Source organism: Aedes albopictus, chromosome 3 (genome assembly GCF_035046485.1).
Source record: "Aedes albopictus strain Foshan chromosome 3, AalbF5, whole genome shotgun sequence".
Taxonomy (NCBI): domain Eukaryota; kingdom Metazoa; phylum Arthropoda; class Insecta; order Diptera; family Culicidae; genus Aedes; species Aedes albopictus.
The window spans coordinates 178,848,236-178,870,618 of record NC_085138.1 but is presented as its reverse complement, the minus strand read 5'-3'; the positions used below and the strand labels follow the sequence as shown (position 1 = coordinate 178,870,618).

Below are 22,383 nucleotides of genomic sequence, written 5' to 3'. Positions count from 1 at the left end.
CCGATCGGACTGAAGAAGGAACAAGAGCCACTCATCAACATCCTCGTGCTCATCATTCTACCATAGACAGGGTAGAAAAGTAACAGCAGCGCAAAGGCAACCAGTTCTATATAATCTACTTCTAATTAGAATATAATGCATTTAGGCGTTGTACAAAGTGTAAGTGCAGCTGCCAATTGAAATCGCTCACGCAGTGCCCTAGTGGACAAAAGAGCTGTTAATTAGGTTAAGTGGCTGAAGAATAAAAAAACACTCCAAGAAAAACACCTGGAAGAACTTCTGCAGATCGGAAAGCCCTCTAAGAAAAATCTTTGAAAGAACTTAGGGGTAATTTTGTAGGAACTCCTGATTCCAACAAGGTGGAACTATACCAGAAAAAAAAAAACATGCTGCCTCAGGTGAAAGATCCAGTAGAAAAACTCAACCGTTCGAATGTTATATACAGGATCCCATGCGAAGACTGTTCGGCTTGCTACGTAGGCATGACGTCGAACCAACTGCGAACACGGCTAGCCAGTCACCGCTCCTGTTCCAACAGACTACGAAGCTTGTGGGAGCGGGGAAAGACAGCGGAGGATGAAGAAATAGCCACACTCAGGGAACGAACGGCGCTGCTGGACCATTCCATTAGCCACCATCATACTTTTAATTTCGACAACACACAACTGTTAGACTCTAGTCGTAAGAAACAGAATCTACCTACACTCGAAACATGTCACATTATAAACACACCCAACACAGTCAATAAGCGTACAGACACTGACAACCTCAGCAGTACGTACGCCGGCATCCTACACACATTACGAAACAATAGTAGAGCCGAGCAGCAAACACACGCTTCTACAGAACAAGTGTGAAAGTGGCGCGAAGCAGACTGCACCTCTTTTCTGCGAGCCGGATCGATTTCTGAAAAATCAGCCCATCCAGCCCACGGCCAGAACAAAGTGGGTGAAGTGAGTATCGGAATCGGTAAAAATACCTCCTGCGAAGCGAGTGCTCCTGTTAATGCCAGTTTTCTTGTTCTGTAGTTGTCGGAGCATAAACCGTTGACAAAGGTGCCTATGCTGCAGGCCCTTAACGATAAAACGGAACATTGCACAATGGTCCGAATCCACGTTTTAGCAGGAAAAAAATCCGTATCTCTGTTTTCGTTAATTTTAGACGTTTGGTGTCTTCAGAGAAGTTGTTTGCATTTGTTTGCTGCATCTTTTCCAAAAATTTTTGATTAGGGTGGTCCTCGTCCTAACTCAAATCTGAAAAATATTTTTTTAATTTTCAGTCATACGCGATCGAGTTCGTCAGAAAAGTTGTAGGCAATGCTATTTCGAGCAACTTTGCTGAATACGCTGTTTATCTAGCTCTTAATTTGAACATAGTAGGTCAATTTTAAGTTTTGACTTAGGGTGGGCCACCCAAAAACGGTTTTTTTGCAATAACTTTTTTATTTGATTTTTTTCGAAGATGTGAGCTTCGGAGCATTTGAAGAGCAAGTAATGACGCATATTTGTTCTGAACATTGCATGTTGCTAGGTCTTGTCATTCATATGTTATGGGCAATTTTGACTTAAAAACATTAATGTCTTCAAATGCTTATAATCGCATGGAGCTGGTAAAATAAAAAAAGTTCTTTAAGCGGCATTTGGAAGGTCACATATAAAGCCAAATGTGGAGAAAATATTACAAGAACGTTATTTTTTAAATTGGAATAAATCGACTCCAAAAATCCCCTTAAAAAATCGAAAAACTACTTATTACTCATACAATTTTAAAGATAGAGTCAAACTGTCTTCGGAAAAAATGTGGGTTTTCACCATACCTAAAAGTTTTCCATACACGACTTTTTTGTAAAACGTGAAACAAAAGCTTGAAATTGATAATTTGTTTTTAAAGAATATAATCGTTCTGATTTCCTAGAAAAACATAGCATGTACCCCTAAAAATCAAATTATCAATTTCAAGCTTTTGTTTCACGTTTTGCAAGAAAATCGTGTATGGGAAACTTGTAGGCATGGTAAAAACCTACATTTTTTCCGAATACAGTTTGACTCTATCTATGAAATTGTATGAGTTATAAGTAGTTTTTTCACTTTTTAAGGGGATTTTTGGAGTCGATTTATTCCAATTTAAAAAATAACGTTCTTGTAATATTTGCTACAAATTTGGCTTTATATGTGACCTTCCAAATGCCGCTTAAAGAACTTTTTTTTATTTTACCAGCTCCTAGAGATATAAGCATTTGAAGACATCGTTGATTTTAAGTCAAAATTGCCCATAACATTTGAATGACAAGACCTAGCAACGTGCAATGTTCAGAACAAATATGCCTCATTACTTGCTCTTTAAATGCTCCGAAGCTCACATCTTCGAAAAAAAATCAAATAAAAAAGTTATTGCGAAAAAACCGTTTTTGGGTGGCCCACCCTAAGTCAAAACTTAAAATTGACCTACTATGTTCAAATTAAGAGCTAGATAAACGGCGTATTCGGCAAAGTTGCTCAAAATAGCATTGCCTACAACTTTGCTGAAGAACTCGATCGCGTATGACTTGAAATTTAAAAGTTCTATTCCAGATTTGAGTTAAGACGCGGACCACCCTAATCAAAAATTTTTGGAAAAGATGCAGCAAACAAATTCAAATAACTTCTCTGAAGACACCAAATGCCTAAAATAAACGAAAACAGAAATACGGATTTTTTTTCCTGCTAAAACGTGGATTCGGACCATTGTGCATTGTTAGTAAGTACACATCAACACTACACAGACACAGCATAATACATAACACATAATTTGTTTGTTGTCCATCAGATCCCAAGAAGAAGGCACAATAAATGTGTCCGAAACGTCGGATGAAAGCATAAGAATCCGTTTTTAATTAAAAGAGACTGGAAGCCATATTACCCCGAATATACCAGGAAATTCCCTGCAGAAACGCCGTGGCAAACTCCTGCAGAAAGCCTAGGACAAACTCTGTTAAAAATCCTAGGCGGAAATCTCTGAAGTCCTGGAAGAAATAGCGGACAACCCATCAAGGAAACCTAGGAAAACACTTGGATGTATTCTTGAAAAAAAAAACTCCTAGAGAAATCCAGAAAGAAATTCCAGGAACCATTACTAGATAAATTCATATAAGAACTTTGGGAATATTTGAATACAGCACTGCGGTAGAAATCCAAGTAAAAATCTCTCAAGGAATATAAATAATAATCTTGAATAGAATTGTCTGATTTTTTTTCTATAAAACAAACCATTGACGCTTAGACACATTCAGGATCTAGGAAGAACCTGAAAGTTATTTGCCAGCTACAGTCCAGTTACATGATGGTCTCCTATAATCTGGGAGTGACCACTTTCCATTGCAGTTTGAATTATTTAACATCTGCAATACTACAGAACATTCAATCAGTGTTTGTTCAGCAATTGAAGTACCTAGACAGAGTTACCGAGTCACGGCAGATATTCAAAGCACATTGGCGCTGTCCATGAACTACGTAGACTCCTTTTGGGCTCCCTTCCCCATCCGTAGACTTTTGTTCATACAAAATTTTCAAAATGTGTATGGATCGTAGACTTTGGCTCCACCAAAGATGCTGGTTTACATAATAGAATAATCAGAGTGTAAAACAATCGAAGATCCGAAGTGAAGATTGACATTCTATTTTTGAGTGTAATCAGTTTTGTATTTTTTAATTCCGCCCTATTTTGCTTATCCTTTGACCGATACGCGTATTTCGACTATCACTTCTAATTTCAAAACTGATTACACTCATTCGGAAGGGGATTCTGCTTAGAGGGTTCGAAAAGTCGGTACAACTCGCCGAACAATTAGATTCCCGATCCTACTGAATATTTTATGTAGGTAATTCAATGATTTTTTTTCAGGAATTCTCCTATAAACTTCTTCACAGATTCCGTTCAGAGAGTTTTCCATGACTTTCTTCAAGAATTCCTCAAGAATTTTCTTTTAAAATTTCTCAAAATAAAGCTCCTGAAATTTCACTATGAATTCTTCTAGAAAATCTTCCATGCTGTCCTCCATGAATTGTTTCAGGACTTTCTCCGGGCATTCTTTCGGTAAACAACAAATGGGTTCTAGACATTGTAACATTTTAATTCCGCCCTATTTTGCTTATCCTTTGACCGATATGTACGCATATTTCGACTATCACTTGTAATCTCAAAACTGATTACACTCATTCGAAGAGGGTATTCTGCTTAGTGGGTTCGGAAAGTCGGTACAAGATTCTATTTTTTTCATTCGTGTCTGGCCACATTCATTGTCAGCTGAATGTCTCTCTTTTTTCAATCAATTCTCTGTCATGAATATTTTTTTGCACGTCGTAAAATGCCCAATTTCTGTTAACAAACGCACAATAATTGTCATGGTTAGTATACTAATCATCTGCTCTATTTGTCCACAAAGTCGAATTATTCGACTATTTCTCAGTAAAAATTGTCTATGACAGAAAAATGAATGAACAAGTGAAAAAATTCATTCTACAAAAAGAATTTTATTTTGATCCCTCAGTTTAGAATTTTTTAAATTCACGTTAATTTCACTCATCGAAAATGAAAATTTTAAACTCTGAGAATAATGCTGAACGCAATCTTGTGTAGGGTATCGCGCCACTTGGGCGATGGCTTCTATATTCGTCTGTTTTCCACTATAACTCAATCAATTTTGAACCAATTGACTTGAAATGTTGTACACGGGTAGATTCTATACCTATATCACCACATTCCAAAAGTTGTGTCAATTGGTTCAAATTTGACTGAGTTACAGTGGAAAACAGACGAATATAAGGACTGTTCATTTTATAAAGAGGACAACTTTGCAAGGCTATAAAAAGAAAACGCGTAGTTCAAATTTGAGCAGCCTTGGTTGGTTGTTCAGTACATTATATTAGCAGATAATAACTATAATTAAATTGGGTTAAAATTGTTAGACTCCATAGAAATGTGGCAAAGTGTTAGGAGAGGTCAATTTTTCGATCCCCAAAAACTAAAGATAAACACAAAATTACTGTAAAACATCGATGAGTTTTTAATTTCATAAAAGTGTTTGCCATACTGCAGCAGTATGAGTGATACATATTCTGGCAAAATATAGACCTAATCGGAATATTAGTTGTTGAGATATTAAAGTTACAAGTTGGTCTCGATTTTCAGAACAAAATTTATTTATTAAACAAAAAATATGAGAATATTACATTTTGAATGTTTTCAATGGATCTAGCCGAAAGGACTAATAATGCAATTTCAAATGCAGAAAACCGCTTCTTGATAGCATTGTTGGCTTGGTTACTGTGCTTCATGGCAGTTACCGGAGGAAAAACAGCTTCGTTCTTTGAAGGTTCTTCTAAATAACGATGTAACCCATTGCAAATACAACATAACAATGATGTCGAAAATAAAACTTTACATGTAGTTATTTTCAAATAAGGTATATAATCACATAGGATCAAGCCTTGCTGAAAATAAATAATAATAAGCTTCTGTAGAATCGAAAACTTGCACTTATGAGGCAAAAAAATATGAAGTTTTCACTATGGCCATAATTAAGGATTAAATTTATGATGAAGAATTGTTTTTCAAAGCATATTTTTCTTCGGTATAATTTAGAATGCGATTTTCTTCTATACTGGACAAATTTTGAACTCAATCCGTAGTGTTATTGCATCACTGGACTTAAATAAGTATGTTTTATCAATTTCATTGATAACAAGGCAACTTACTATATCAAGCTGTATAATGCTTGGTGCATTATTATTGACCAACTATTACGTTCTACCTTTAGTAGAATAGTATTAGATCAAAACACATTAAAAAGTTCATAAAAATTTAAAAGTTATGTATGTAAAAAGTTATGTAGAATTTTGAGAAATTGGTTTTTACTGAGTTTTAACGAAAACCGCTCCAGTTCCATCACTAAGGACAATTTGTATAATGTTATATTTTTTCTACACTGTAGAATAACTAAGGAAGTTTATGCAAAAAACTGGTAATGATTTTATTGAAAAATGAAAAAGACATCCCACAAATAAGGTGTCCTCTTTATAAAATGAACAGTCCTTAGAAGCCACCGCCCAAGTGGCGCCATTCCCTACATTTTATCTTAATTTGGGATTTGGGACGCACTCATCCAGCACAATCCTTAAAACTAGTTTGATTGTAGTAGTTTGTTATTAGTACATATTTAGTATAAAAAGGATTCAAGCGGCCTATAACCAAGTTTGTATTTTTCAAGTAATATGTATGCAAATCCTTAGTTGGCAAGAATGGCAAAAGCTCGATCATAATTTATGTTATTTTAACTCAGAAGATATGTCCCATTTCGTGGCCGTGCCCTAATTTGATGGCACGTTAGCCGGAAATTCAATTATTCTCCGTCAATAATACACACTATCGCAGTTCTGCCTCCCATGAGCTCCGGCAATTACTTTGCGGAGCAATTTATTTATAGTGCGGTCCTGGGTTCCATCCGGTGGTGGTAGACTCATTCATTGTTTCGATTGGCCACCACCATCTATCGAACTTTCACGTGACTTACTCAACGCACAGTCGACAAAACCACTTATTTCGCCCCTGACACCACTCAGCGATAATTAATTGGCTCTCGACCACCGTTGATAATTGATTGCAGTCCGTTCCGTCCCCTGCCATTTCACGCCGCCAGCTCTCGCTCTCGCTCTTGCTCTCGGTTGTCTCTCTATTCCATGTTTCTCAACTTGGCAGGTCATAGCCCCCGGAGTATGACGTTTCGCTTCCAACTTCACCTTGGCTTATATTTTATGCAAATGCGCTCTACGAAAAAAAAAACGAGAGGAACATGTTGCTACAGTAGCGCAGAGGTATGCGGGTTATATAACCGTGGAGGGCTACAAACAAACCGGTCTTTGGGGTTGAATTTCCAGATTGGGTGATTGATTAAACCACGACGGTAACCAATTACCGGATTAGTAATTCGATCATGAGCCAATGATGAACGGATTAGGCAGTCGCTGTGGGATCAGTTTTTCATGAGCAGGATTTCAAACTTAATTTGTAATATATCATTGCAGATTCATGCTAAACATCTGATATAACATGAATATAAATACACTTTTATGGTTCCTGGTAATTTGACCAAATACCGTTTGCTCAAACGCCATCTGGTCGAAATCATAATTTGGTAGAAAAGGAATGATGTGTCGGTACCACCTCTGATCATAATACGGCCAAACGACATTCGACCAAACAGCCCTTTCTTTCGGATGACATTCAACATAATGGGTTCGGCCAAATGGTCATACAGTTACTACTTAATTTTACATATGTATATCGCACCAGTATGTGTTTTGTAGAATTTAGATTTTTATTTTATTTTCCGTTTTCCAACGTACATTAATATTAAGATCCAGCCCAACAAAACGACAGCAGCGAAGCAGATCAAAGTCTCTTGGACTGTGAACTTGTCAAGAGAAGAGCAGAGTGACTAGCTGCTCGTTAATTTCATCATAAATTCAAATTAATGGTTTTCGCAAGTGGAATTCCAAATGAAGGTGGATACTGCTAAGCGAATGTTAGCTAAAGCAGCATCTGCTGTCGTGTAGTGAATAAAAATGATTTCTCAGGAAGCGTAACATTTTAATTTTTGGTCATCCTTTGGTGCAAGCGTATAGGAGTAAAAAATGTGTTTCCTAAGTATTTTTAATTTTAATTTTTATTAACGAGATTTTTAACGAGAGGCTATTTCATCTCGGGAACCACGGATTTACTCTACCTCCGAAGGAAAACCCACGTGTCTTGTGAAGTTGCCGGGAGCGGGATTCGGTCCCAAGTCCTCTGGGTGCCAAGACTTTTTATTTAATACGTTCAGGTGGACACAATTTAAACTATTTGAATTGATTTCTTTTTTGCTTTATTTTAGATACTTCCCCTGAGCCCTGATCCGGTTCGTCTTCTCGATTCCTTGCAAGATACAAAAATAAATTGCATAAAATAAAAATTGAGATAGGGTAAATGTACCAATAGTGGTGCTATTAGTAGTTCCTTGTAGTAAAATAATTGAATAAAATTGATAAAACCACAAAATAAAAAGGCTGAAAACGTTAATCGGTAGTTTTTCACATAAACTTTCTAGAAAAAATGCAAAAACTATTGTTTATTTCAGTTTTTGCTAATAAATCACTTGCACCAACTATAGGTACACGGTTCCTATAATGGAGGTAAAATTTAACATTGGTTCCTATAGTGGCGCATCCCATTGAATTCTTATGGGACCCACCACTATGGGAACACTACCACCACTATAGGTGCAAAGGAGCAAAAAAATTAAGGAAAATAATTGTTTTAAATAGGTTTTTCGGCAAATCTTGAACACAAAACTGAATTAATGTTAGTATTTAAGTATGATGCATCTATTAAAAATGTAAATTGCAAGCTTTTTGGTCAAAATGGTGCTAAAATGCCACTACCACCACTATTGGTACTACCTCTACTAAGGGAGCTTTTACCCTACTGAATTACATTTTTTTTTTGGTAAATGCAGTGAAATGGCCTTTTTTCCACACTTGAACAACAGTACCGAAAAGTATTATTTTTAGCATTTTTAAATGTGTCGGAAAGGGAACGTCCATAAATTACGTCACTCAAAAATCGACCATTTTCAACCCCCCCCTCCCCCCTATGTCATACTTTTTGTATTGGACCTGTAAAATTTATGTATGGGTCGTCACACTTTGCTGAACCCCCCCTCCCTCCTCAAAGCGTGACGTAATTTGTGGACGTTCCCAAAGTAGTACTTTTCGGCACTGTTGTTTGAATGGCTAATTGGATTATTCTTTTACGCTGCAAACTAAGTGAATCTGCCGGAAGTAGGGTCTGGGACCATTTGGGCAGGAGCACCTATTTTGGGCACTTGCTGCTATAACTCAGTCAATTTTCAACCGATTGACTTGATTTTTGAGACACAATGAGCTAGGCACAGTATCTAGCCATGTACAAAAATTCAAGTCAATCGGTTTGGAATTGACTGAGTTGTAGCAGTAAGTGCCCAAAATAGGTGCTCCTGCCCAAATGGTCCCAGACCCTATATTTCTTTTAAAAGCCAAATGTTATGTTCCGGCACGTCCTGCAGTTCATTTTCGGTGTTATTTCTTGCAGAATTTGAAGGCTGAGTGCCAGACCGAACTGGACGGAAGCTTGAAAGTTTGTGACACTCATCTAGGTCTGTCCTCCTGATATGTTGGCGTACTGAAACGCCTACTTGATCGGATAATAGACTAATGCACGTGGGAGCCCGCTTGACTGTTTTCTCAGAATGCATTTGTAACAAGATGTAACAAGTAAAGGTGATAATCGATGGGTGTTTCCGTAATTACTAAAAAATGTATGCAAATTGTTGCAAAAGCTGATTTTAACAGCGCTCGTCGTATTCATCCAACTCGCAAGCCTCGTTGGATAATTATACAAATCGTGCTGTAAAAATCATCATTTTGCAACTCGTTGCATAAACAATTATTGACTACCACCAAGAAGGTAACATAACGTAAATTGGTAAATTAACTGTAATCAGAGTAGTCAAGGTTAGGTTCAAGCAGGGTTTATGAGAAAGGGTTGACAATTCTAAGGGACTGCTGAAGGGTCTCAAAAACTCCCTTGGATATGTATTCTGATCTACAATCGTGACTTCAGGCCTTTTTAAGTATAAAAAAGTTGATGCTCACACTGCTTCATGTAACTATATTTTGTCCAGTGCTAAATTCAAATGCTGTTCCGTTTTTTACGCCGCCGCGACCATCAATTAAGTTAACCCGGCGCTCCGCTGTTCATATTTTTACAACCCGCCGAACAGTTTGATTCCAAATCCTACTGAATATTTTATATAGATAATTCAGGATTTTTTACAGGAATTCTTCTATATATTTCTTCCCTGATTCTATTCAGAGATTATTATTATTAATACTATATATTTAAGACACTTTACCACTTAAGTGGCATACGTGTATGAATAATCCATTCAGAGAGTTTTCCATGATTTTCTCCAGAATTTTCTCTTAAAATTTCTCAAAATTAACCTCCAGAAATTTCACTATGAATTCTTCTAGAAAACCATACATGCTTTCCTCCATAAATTGTTTCAGAGCTTTCTCCGGGCATACTTTCGGGAAACCATAAGTGGATTCAAGACATTCATCCTGACAGTGATTATTTTCTCAGAAAATTAAGAGTTCATAATTCTTAAGGAAATTTCTCCGGGAATTTCTTCAAATAATCCTTCAGCAATATTTTTTAGCAATGTGTTAAGTTCGCTCATAAATTTTCAAAGAACTCCTTTAGATAACCTTCTTATATTGCTCCACTGATGCTCATACTTTAGGTCACGCAAAAATGCTCATTTTTGACCCCCCATCCCTTGTGGCACACTTTTTGTACGTGTCCTCTGATATTTGTTGCAACACTTTGCTCAACTCCCGCCTTCATCAAAGCATGACGTAATTTATGAATGTCCACCTTTCAGAAATAGATCCGGGAATTATTTTTATAAAGTTATCCATGAATTCTTTCAGGGATATCTCCACGGATTCCTTCAAAAATTCTTTCATAGATTCCTCTTCAAAGAATGTCTCCAGGAATTCCTGCAGATTTTTTTTAGTAATTCCAGCAGATATTTTTTTTTATTTAAACAGAGATCTCTTCCAATGATACCTTTAGGAATGTTTGGTGGGATTCTTTAAAATATTTAGAAATTTCTTCACAAATAATTCCTAGAAACTTCTACAGAAATTGATCTGGAAGTCTCTTGGGGGACTTTATCTGGGAATCTTTGCAGAAGTTTTAATGTTCTCTAAACATTAGCTCAGAGATTTATTTTAAAATAATTTCTCGAATACTTCCGAAGTTTTTAATTTCTTTAAATAAATTCTTCATGAACTTTGGTAAGAGATTTCCCGACAAATTTTCTATATATTTATTAATAAATTCCTATGAGGATTCCACCAAAGGTATCTGATATAGTTTTGCATGCAGGAATTTCTTCAGCAAGTCCTTCTTGAATTCCTACCAAAATTCCCCTGAGATTAATTTAGATATTCTTCCAGGGATTCTTTTAGGAGTGCATATCTCCAAGGATTCCTGCAGGAATGAGTAGAAGATTTATTTAAATATTCCTCCGAGGATTCTTAAAGAAATTTCTCTACGGATTCTGTATAAAATTTCTTCAAGCATGCCTTAAGAAATATCTCCAGAAACTCCTTCAGTAGTTAAAGTATTTCTTCATGAAAAAAGAAGATTTCCTCAGATGCGTTAATATGTTTATTTTTATAATATTAAAAAAAAAACAGAGATTCGCATTCTTTTGGAAATTCTAACAAGGGTTTCCAATTCCCAAATTTTATCAGGATTTACTAAAGAAATTTCTAGAGGATTTTTTTTTGGAAATATCTTATGTGGTTCCATCAGAGGTATCTCCTGGGATTCCTCCGGAGATTCCTTCAGGAATTCCTTCAGAAATGTTGCCACAGTTTTGCACAGAAGTACTTCATGAAATTACATTGTCCCATCCCAGGATTCCAGAGGGCATGGAGTGACATTAACCTTCATCCAGCCAACGTACATTTTCCACCTTCGGAAAAGCACAAAAATGGTCATAACTTTTTTGTTTTTCGATGGATTTTGATGAAATTTTCACAACTTCCCGAAAAACTCTTCTAGTTTATGATGCCGGGGACATGTGTGCCTGGTCTTCATGGTTCCGGAGTTATTCCGGGTTGTCTTGGGATACCAAAACTGGCCACATACTTTGCGCAACGTATATCTCAAGATCCCGATGAGGTAGAAGTATAGTGTCTCCGGAGAATTTGTTCAGCAGATTAAGTACTAACTGGCAACGGCGACTTTGGTTCGCGATTCGGCCGCTAGGCGGCGCCAGCGTCAAAAATGTTCAAATCCTCATAGCTCAGAATCCTGATAAGATAGAATGATGCTGTCTTCGACAAAATTCTTCAAAAAGCTCAGAACTATCTGATAGTAAAGTCTTTGGTTTGGGATTTATCCGCTAGGTGGCGCATGCCGTTTTCAGCAAAGTTGTTCAACAGGCTAAGAACTATCTGGCAACAGCGACTTTGGTTCACGATTCGGCCGCTAGGTGGCGCCAGTGTCAAAAATGTTCAAATCTTCATATCTCAGAAACCAGATAAGATGGAATGATGCCGTCTTCGGCAAAATTCTTTAGCAAACTCAGAACTATCTGATAGTAAAGTCTTTGGTTTGGGATTTATCCGATAGGTGGCGCATTGTGTTTGAAAAATTCAAACTCGTATATCTCGATACCCTAATGAGGTACAAGCATGCCGTTTTCAGCAAAGTTGTTCAGCAGGCTAAGAACTATCTGGCAATGGCGTCTTTGGTTCGAGAATCGTCCGCTAGGTGGCACCAGGGTCAAAAATCTTCAAACTTCTATATCTCAGAATCCTGATAAGATAGAATGATGTCTACTGTCTGCTAGTTGAGTTGATTCGTGATTTATTCGCTAGGGGAATTTCTCCGGAATTTTCACTGAGCATTTCTCCAGGAATTCGTCCATGAGTACCTCCGGGAATTTTTCCAGCAATTTCTCCGGGGTGTTCTATAGGAATTCTTCCAAGAATTTCTCTAGGAATTTCTTTGGGAATTTTTTCAGGAGTTTCTCCAGGAATATATCCGGGATTTTTCTAAGGAAAACGATCGTTTTTTTTCAAGAAAAACCTCTGGGATTTTTTCCAGGAATCTCTTCAGGAAGTCTTCCGTGAATTTTTTTCACAAAACCCTCGAGAATTTTTCCCGGAATTCCTCTAGGATTTTCTTTACGAATACCTCCGGGAATTTATCCTGTAATTCCTCCGGGAATTGCTCCAGGAATTCCTCCGAGAATGTCTCCGAGAATTTCTCCAGGAAATCCTCCAGGAATGGTTTAAGGATTTTTTTCTTGAAAATTTCCAGAAAATCCTCCGGGAATTCTTTCAGGAATTCCTCCGGGGACTCTTCTGAAATTCCACCGGGAATTTTCTAAGGAAATCTTCGGGATTTTCTCAGAAAATCCTCTGGGCATTTCACCAAGTATTCCTCTGAAAATCTCTCTAGGATTGCCTCCAGGAATTCCTCAGGAAATTTCTCCAGCAATTCCTCTGGAAAATTCTTCAGGGAATCCTCCTTCCTGGGGGATTCTCCGAAGGAAATTTCTGGAAAAATCTGTGGAGGAATCCCCTGAGGAAATTCCTGGACATAATCTGGAGAAATTGCTGAAGGAATCAGTGGAGGAATTGCTGATGGGATGGGAGTCTTAGAAGAATTCCCGGAGAGATTTCCTTGAAGGAGTCGTAAAGAAATTCCTAGTGGAATTCCAGCAAAAATTTTAAAAGGATTTCCTGAAGAAATTCCTAGTGGAATTTCTGTAGAAATTCCTAGTGGAATTTCTGTAGAAATTCCAGGGAGAATTTCCAGAGACATTCCCGAAAGAATTCCCGGAGAAATTCCCGGCGAAATTCGTGGAGAAAACAAAGGAAGAAGTCCTAGAGAAATTCCCAGAGGAATTCTTGGAGAAATTCCCAGAGGAAATGCTGGAGAAATTCTCAGAGGGTTTTCTGAAAAAAAAAATCACGGAAGGCTTCCTAGAAAAAATCTGAGTGGATTTAAAAAAAAAACGGAAGTTTTCCTGAAGAAATTCCCGGAGGAATCTCTGGAAGAATTTCTGGAGGATTTCCCGGACAATTTCTTGAAGAAATTTCCGAAGCAATTCCTGGCGGATATTCTGAATAAATTTCCGAAGGAATTCCCGGAGACATTCCCGGAGATATTCCTGGAGGAACTCCTAGAAAAATTCTCGGAGAAATCCATCCTGGAGAAATTCTTGAAAGAATTCCTGAGGAAAATCCCGGAGCAATTCATGAAGTAATTCCCGGAGGAACTCATGGAGGTATTCCTGGGAAAATTCTCTGAGGAAATCCGGAGGAATTCCAAGAGAACTCCTGGAGAAATTCTCAGAAGAATTCCTGGCGATATTACCGAAGGAATTCCTGAAGGAATCTCCGCAGGAGTTCCTGATGTTGGTCCTAGAGGAAATCCTAGAAAAAAATGCGGAAGAATTCCCAGAGACATTTCCAAAGGGATTCATAGAGAAATTCCCGGAAAAATTCCTGGAAAAATTCCCAGAAGAGTTCCAGTAGAAATTCCCGGAGACATTCCCGGAAGAAAAAACGGAGTAATATTGTGGTGTGACAAAATTTGTCTGCAGGGGATCAAAGACGGTGTAGCGAATAATCTAGCGCATAAATCACGAATCAAAGACTCAGACAGTTTTTAGCTTGCTGAAGAACTTTGTTGAAGACGGCATCATTCTATCTTATCAGGATTCTGAGATATAGATGTTTGAAGATTTTTTACGCTGGCGCCACCTAGCGGATGATTCTCAAACCAAAGACTTTACTATCAGATAGTTCTGAGCTTGCTGAAGAATTTTGCCGAAGACAGCATCATTCTATCTTATCAGGTTTCTAAGATATGAGGATTTAAAAATTTTTGACACTGGCGCCGCCTAGCGGCCGAATCGCGAACCAAAGTCGCCGTTGCCAGTTAGTTTTTAAGCTGCTGAACAAATTCGCCGAAGACACTATACTTCTACCTCATCGGGATCTTGAGATATACGTTGCGCAAAGTATGTGGCCAATTTTGGTACCCCAAGACAATCCGGAATAAATCCGAACCCATGTGGACCAGGCACCCGTGTACCCGGCATCATAAACTAGAAGAGTTTTTCGGGAAGTTGTGAAAATTTCATTAAAATCCATCGAAAAACAAAAAAGTTATGACCATTTTTGTGCTTTTCCGAAGGTGGAAAATGTACGTTGGCTGGATGAAGGTTAACATTCTTAGCAAAGTCGCTTCCAACGAAGCGGTATATTATTCTCTCTTTTCACAGAACGGTTGGTACGAGATGTCCCCGTTTTCTGATTACAATAACAATAATAACGCTGCACAGTAGGCCTGACCGATTTAATGCTTGAAATGAATCCCTGATGCACTGCAATAATTTATAATGACAAGAAAAATGATAGGAGTAGTCGATCCTATAATTTTCCTGGATTCTTTCATTGAATGGCTGTGTATGTGTATACTAGACTAGACTAGACTAGAAGTACTTCATGAAATTACATTAAAAAATCTGGAAAAAATCATGAAGGATATTTCTGATGGAGTTTTTGAAGATGCCTGTGGTGGAATAAAAGATTTTTTTAATTTCCTAAAGAGATGATGATAAATGATGAATGATTGTTCAAGGAGCTCTTAGAGGAATCCCTGGGGAATACGTAGAGGAATTCCATGAGCTCTCCATTCCATGGCTCTGGAGAAACTCCTAGAATGGTTTCATGAGCGACTTTTGGAGGAATTGAAGGAAAAAATCCTGGAGAAGTTTCTAAGAAAATCCCTCATAGCAACCCATAGGCCCACGATCTTGCTGGTTCTTCGATTTATATTTTCTTTAATCAATAATAAAAATCATCAAATTATATTTTATTTTTAAGAAGCGGAAAAATAGTCACATATATAATATAATATAATATATATAATTTCATAACGTCGTCATGTTTTTTCCTTATGATGAAAAAACTAAGACCAATTGTACGTCAACAAACGCAAGAGCGCCGGAATTTGGAAAACTTGAGTAACCAGTTGATTTTACCATGACTGTACTAGTCTAAAATGTCAAAATATCCTTACAATAGACGTGTGACTTTGGGAATTTCTACTTAGAGGAATCCTTTATAAATTTCCTGTGAACGTCCTTTAGGATCTTTTGAAAATCTATTGCAATTTTTTATGGAGATTGTTTTTTTAACCCCTGATTCCCTTATATTCAAATCTTTCGTACAAGGTAGACAAAAGCTGTAATTTGGGAAAAGAAAGCAAATTATTCTGTGTTGATTATTTTTCAAGAGTTAGCAGTAGAAATTCATCAAAATAAATCAACAAAAAAGTCACGCTGATTACGCTGCCGCCGAACGACGTCGTCTTCGACGCTGCCTTATATTATACTACAAACGCTGCCGCCGGTGACATGTGCTTCGGAGCACACGTTTTATCGAGAGTAGCGATAAGGTTTAGAACTAAGCTCTCGAACTGTGTACATTGAGAATAGTAAGCTAGTCCCAAGCCCTATTCATTGGTTCCTTGTGCAATTTCGATTGCTCTGGTGAATCACGGAGTAGCAACTACGAACTGTGCGGTCATCTATGCTCATGCTCATGCTCAGTAGCGATAAGGTTTAGAACTACTTTGGGCACCCGTGTCAATTCCCAGCACCTTACCAGCAAAACAAATCAAAATATCATTTGCCGCATATTTTCCAAACGCAATTCTGTGGGTAATCATCTCTCGCAACATTTCCGCAACAAGATCCACAGTCAATAAGCTACACGTTCACTCTGATGCCGCACAAGTGCTCAAAAAAACTTTTACACGCAGACGAGTGCACTGCGTCAGCACAAAGATGGACGCTGAAGTGATTTCCCATTTGATTTTGCTGGAAGTTCGGCACTGGTGGCGAGAATTGGTGCTAGACTAGGTGCAGTAAACTTGTTCAAAATCATCTTTCCGGCAGAAAATCTTCACAACAATCACTGTTAACAACAAGTTCACGTAATAAGGTATCTGATTCAAATGAAAAAAGTGGACGAAAACGGTCGTTTCGTTGTGAATTTAGGTGTTGAACAATTTCGTTTATCTGTAATGCCGGGAATGGAATCAAACCCCTTTTTTGTTGATCAATCATGGTTTCCTTCCTTTGCTGAATCCTGCCAAAATCTCTCATGAAGTATTTTTTTTTTTCAATATTATCAGAAACAATCATTTCACAAATATTTTTAGAAAGATATTTCACGACTTTTCTTGAGCATGATGACCGTACACGAGAGACGAACCAGCCAAGGGTTGAAAGTCTCTATAATAAAGATAAATTAAACATTGATGATCGTACAATTACTGTAGTTTTCCGCTTCTCCGTGATTGACTATTTAGAACAATAAAAAATGCACATTGTTCTAAAAACACATGAATACAATAACATGAAACAAGCTCACCAACTTATATGAGCTGTATCCATCAATTCTCTAGCGCTGGTTGTATATATTTTTTGCTCGCGCGTCGCTTTGACTTGGCATGCTCTCCCACTCCCACTGCATTAAAATTGACATTTTTACATCAACAACTTTATAAGAATATTTTTGTTCCATAAATTTCTATTGATCAGTGCAATGAATAATTCAAGAGTTTTAGGGTATGAGTATCCTTCTTCATACTGTACCCCTATGTTCATCCTATCACATAAACAAACTATTTGGGCACAGAATTTCCCGTTTTTTCTCTGTTATCATGCTCATTCCTAACAAATAATACAGTACAATAATCCTGACAGAAAACCATACATAAATCTTAATGAATATTTCCCAGAGGTTTTTGAAAACCTAAAGTTAGAAGAAACGATAACAGCAATAATGAAGCTTATTAGGTTACCGTTAGGTCACCGAGCACACCATGATATGGGGCAAGGGTTTAATTCTCAATCCCGGCGACGAAACTTTCCACGAGAAATGTTTCTTTCTCGTATTTACTGGTGCGTACATTGTCTTTAAAAGAAATTTGTGAAATAATTTATCATCGGCCCGTTGTCCACTACATTATTGTAAATCGACCAATTAATTTATTTCACAAGACAAAGTGTTTGTGTTGCTTATCCAACCCCATGCTAAGGGTCTGCCGCATCAAATCCACGAAGAGCTGCTACACACCTACGAATTCGTGACCCATATGTTTAAAATTGCAAAATGGTGTTGAATTTTAACAACCCAGTTATCAATTTGATGAACCATGCAATGCTCGGAGGAGGCATGTACTACACATGCCCGGTACATTTTCCATTTGCCGCGGATCGTTTAAATCCGATTACATAAACTGTCTGCCCGCGCACGCTAGTTGAACATTCATTCATCAATTAACACTCGAATAAAACCACTCACCTCCACCGTGGTACCTACGAAGAGAGAAAAAATGTAAACAATGTGATGTAAAACACACCGTTTAGCTTTTTTCTTTGGTCGGCCTATGGTCTATAGACTGCACTTGATGGCTATGTGCGTGCATGTATACGTTCAACAGCTGTGAAGTCCGTGCAAAGCTTTTTCCGTTCACACAAATGGCTCATTTAGTCATTTGGCATTTATTGAAAATGTGGTACAAAATGTACCCACTTGAGAACTTTTCTGCTTGTATTAATTGGTTTTAGCATAGCAATTTGTTACATTGTGTTGAGACAAATCTTCCTTTTGAAAGTTACCGCTTCCCCTTCATTGTTTCTAATAATATACTTTAATGGCACTCGTAGAGAAATTCTGATTGACTGTTAACTGCTATTTACACAGTATGAGATTTCCAGGTTTTTTTTTGGATGAATTTCGTACAACATTCTAGAAATAGTATCTTTTGAGAATATGTTTTGAAAAGTTTTTGGTAGAAAATGTTTAAGGACAAACGTCTTGAAATCCCGCTTCCGCAGTGCATCAAAACTTCAGACGCACAAATCTCAAGAAGCAAGCTTCAAACAATAAAGCATTTCATTATTCTGTTCTTGCTCACTTGTAATAAGCTTTAAATAAGAAGCTCGGGTGCGCTGGTTTTGTTTACGAAGAGATTTGTGCGCTCAAAATCGTGAGTAGGTGCCAAAGTCGGCCATTTTGGGATTCTAACAAGTCTGTCCTTAAACGAAAATGAACAATTTATTGCTCAACAAAAAACAACCTACACTACCTTGGTTCAACCCAGAGCGACTGAAGCAACCGGTATACCTTACAAATATCATGCAAAGAACAACCTGTGCTCTAACACCCAAAATTGTTCTTAGTATATTGTTCTACAAAATGTTATGAGAACATCACAATAACAATTAGAGGTATTTGAGCAGAGTTCGCTATTGATTCAGCAGAGAAATAATTGAAGAACATGTTTTGCTATTACACAATGGAGTTATCGAACAATTTAAGGTGTCTTACTGCATCACTAAATTTTCAAACGAATCATCGACTTTTTGCTTTTCAATAATTGTTTGCCTCGCATTTTTGAAGTGATAAAAAACTGTCAATTCTGCAGCAACACAACAGAAAAATTATCATCGCAATCACTGCGAGTGAGCATATAGGATTATACTTTTTCATACGAATATTCGCTTTGGTGGCAGAGAATTATCACTTTGAAATTTTGAGGCTCATATCCAACATGGCTGCCGATGCTGATGATGCCGTAAAAAGTCTTAATAACAAAACATTTTATAGCTTTGTTATTCAATACCTGTTCAAACCAACGGGATTGACCTGTACGGCGACGAATCCCTCGGTGTTTGACACGCTATTGTAGGTAGTATGTAGGTAAGCGAGGAGACTGACGTCTATCTATTGACAATGAGAGCAAGCAGATGATGTATAGCATTGAAAAACGTGCAGACCATGTGAGATGTGGATGTGCTTCATGATAGCGGAATTTATATTGAATTAGATTGGATTTTACATGATTTCGCGAAAACTGTCTACAATTTGGTGGTTCGCATAAATAACCACAATCGCTTCAGAGAAGTTTTTCTACCCGATCACAGTCCGAACAATCTCAAAGATTAATTTTGGAAGCGCACGATGGCCCATAAGCAGCCGATGAACGACAGCTATTGCCTATGCGAGTTGTGCCAGCAATCACCCTCCGCTGATCATGGTATGGTGGCATGCGACGAATGTGGAAAGTGGTTCCACTACATGTGCGCTAACGTCGACGAGTCGATAAAAGACCATCCCTGGTGCTGTGAGGGATGCCTGCTGGTGAGATCTCGACGGCATCGAAGCGGAGGTAGTTCCACGTCATCGAGACGTCGATTCCGGGAGCTGGAACTTAAACGGCTGGATGAGGAATACGCTCTGCAACAAGAGTACATGCGGAAACGGTATGAGGTGATGGCATCGTGTCTTGAGGACGACGAAGAGGACGATAGTGAGGGCGGTAGTATGGTGTACAGCAGCGTAAGTAGGACAAGAAAGTGGATCAAGAGTCAGCGAGAGGCCGAGGGGAATTTTGGTCCCGGTAAGGCCTATAGTTTGCCTTCGATCCCGCATGAAGGTCCTAGCAACGTTGTAGGCCACGGAGCGTCCTACACAATTACACCTTTAGGTCGCCCGGAATCGAGATTGCCAGCTCGAAAGAATGCTGTTGCAGCCGGAATCCCACTTGAAGGTAGTATGCCGCGTTATATACCGTCCCTTGCTGACCCTGTGGGGTCCGTGTCGAGTCCACACGGGCTGGGGCGGAGTCAACCACCAAGTCAAGCATCATATCGTGGAGGCTCGTCGGTCATGCCGGCCCGGCAGCAAATAGTCCCGCCGGGTTCGATTGAGCTGGATCATCCCGGTATGGAAAATTCCAATCCGCAAGCGCCGATGATGAATCAGTCGTTAGTTCCGAGACAATCGCGATCCAGTCCGGTGATCAGACTGCAGGGTGGTCCAACTCCAGCTCAAATTTCAGCTAGGCAAGTATGGCCGAAACGATTGCCGGCGTTTTCTGGAGCGGCGGAGGAGTGGCCCATCTTCATTAGTTCGTATGAGAGCTCGAACACCGCATGCGGATTTTCCGAGGTGGAAAACCTCATTAGGCTGCAGGAGAGCCTAAAGGGACCGGCGCTGGAGATGGTCCGCAGCAGGCTGGTGCTACCGGCGAACGTACCGAAGGTTGTAGAAACTTTGCGTCGTGTCTACGGGAAACCAGAAGTGCTCATACGTTCGCTGATCTCAAAGGTACGAATGATAGATCCGCCGAAATCTGATCGCTTGGATACTATCATTAAATTCGGGATTGCCGTGCAACAATTGTGCGACCACTTGGACGCCGCCAATCAACAAGACCACCTCCGAAATCCCGTGCTGTTGGAGGAGATGGTGGAGAAGTTGCCTGCCAGTTTCAAGTTGGAGTGGGTACGCTTCAAGAAGGATGAAAATCAAGTGTCTATCCGCACCTTCGGCGACTTCATGGAGAAGCTGGTAGACGAAGCTAGTGAGGTGACACTTTTAAATACGCCGCCTGAACCCGCGATGAAACCGGAGAGAAAATCGTCAACGAAGCCGAAAGGGTTCGTACACACGCACAGTGATGCGGTGCCGAATGTTACAACTAAAACTGAAGCTGTTAAGTTGGGCGATGACAAGTTGTGCGCAACATGCTCTAAAGCCGGGCACCGCGCGCGAAATTGTGAGGAGTTCAAAAGGCTGCCACCGAACGAACGTCTTCGACTAGTAAGAGATCGGCAGCTGTGCGCCGTGTGTCTGTATAGTCATGGCAGCATGCGTTGTCGCAACAAGATGCTGTGTAACGTTCCGGGCTGTAATGCAAAACACCATGCTCTACTACACCAGGCTGAGAAACCGGAAGAATTGAATTGCATGGTGCATCAGCGAATCAACAAATCCTCTGTCGTCTTTCGCGTCGTACCAGTCACCCTCATCAACGGGTCGAAGGAAGTTGCTACCTTTGCCTTCTTGGACGAGGGCTCGTCCAGAACACTATTGGAGAGCAGCATGGCGAAGAAGCTGGGACTTAAAGGAGCGGTCAGACCACTGGATCTGAAATGGACTTCGGGCGTTACCAGGACTGAAAAGGCATCAATGAGTGTACGCCTGACGGTGTCAGGGAAAGGATCACCCACGCGATATTTGCTGGAAGATGTGCACTAGTATGGTACGCGCTTGTATGGAAAAAATAAATCCTCGCTCCAGTCGACTTTTTAGATCCCATTTAGGTCCCATATGAACTGTACAAAATTTCAGCGCAATCGGTGAAACTATAATTTAGCGCAAGCGATTCAAAGTTTTCATAGGATTTACTATGGGAAAAGTTACACTTTCAGATAAAAAATCCCAGAGGGAATCCCTTGTCTCCTTAATTCAAATCGATCAATGTTTCTTGTAGAAAAATCAATTATGAAACTTTCCTTCGAAGACCTCAAAACAATTGGAAGCTTGTGGAAAAAGTTATTGATTTATTACCGATCAGTGATCCAACGAACGGCTTTTTATTTTGTTTTATCAGCAGCACTGCTGCTGCCGTTGTTGCATGGGGTGGCGGGAGGCATCACCACCCCCAGAAACAGCAGCAGCCAAGGCAGCAGCTACAGTGCTGCTAATAAAACAAAACAAAAAGCCGTTCATTGGATCACTAATCGATAATAAATCAATAACTTTTCCCACAAGCATCCAATTGTTTTGCGGTCTTCGAAGGAAAGTTTCATAATTGATTTTTCTACAAGAAACATTGATCGATTTGAATTAAGGGGACAAGGGACGCCCT

General features: G+C 39.0%; 1 protein-coding gene across 1 annotated transcript in view; it reads right to left on the bottom strand.

Annotated features, from left to right (window-relative positions):
• Nucleotides 1-22,383, bottom strand: part of LOC115253484 (uncharacterized) — a 146,949-nt gene that overhangs the window by 54,905 nt on the left and 69,661 nt on the right. The window lies entirely within an intron of this gene.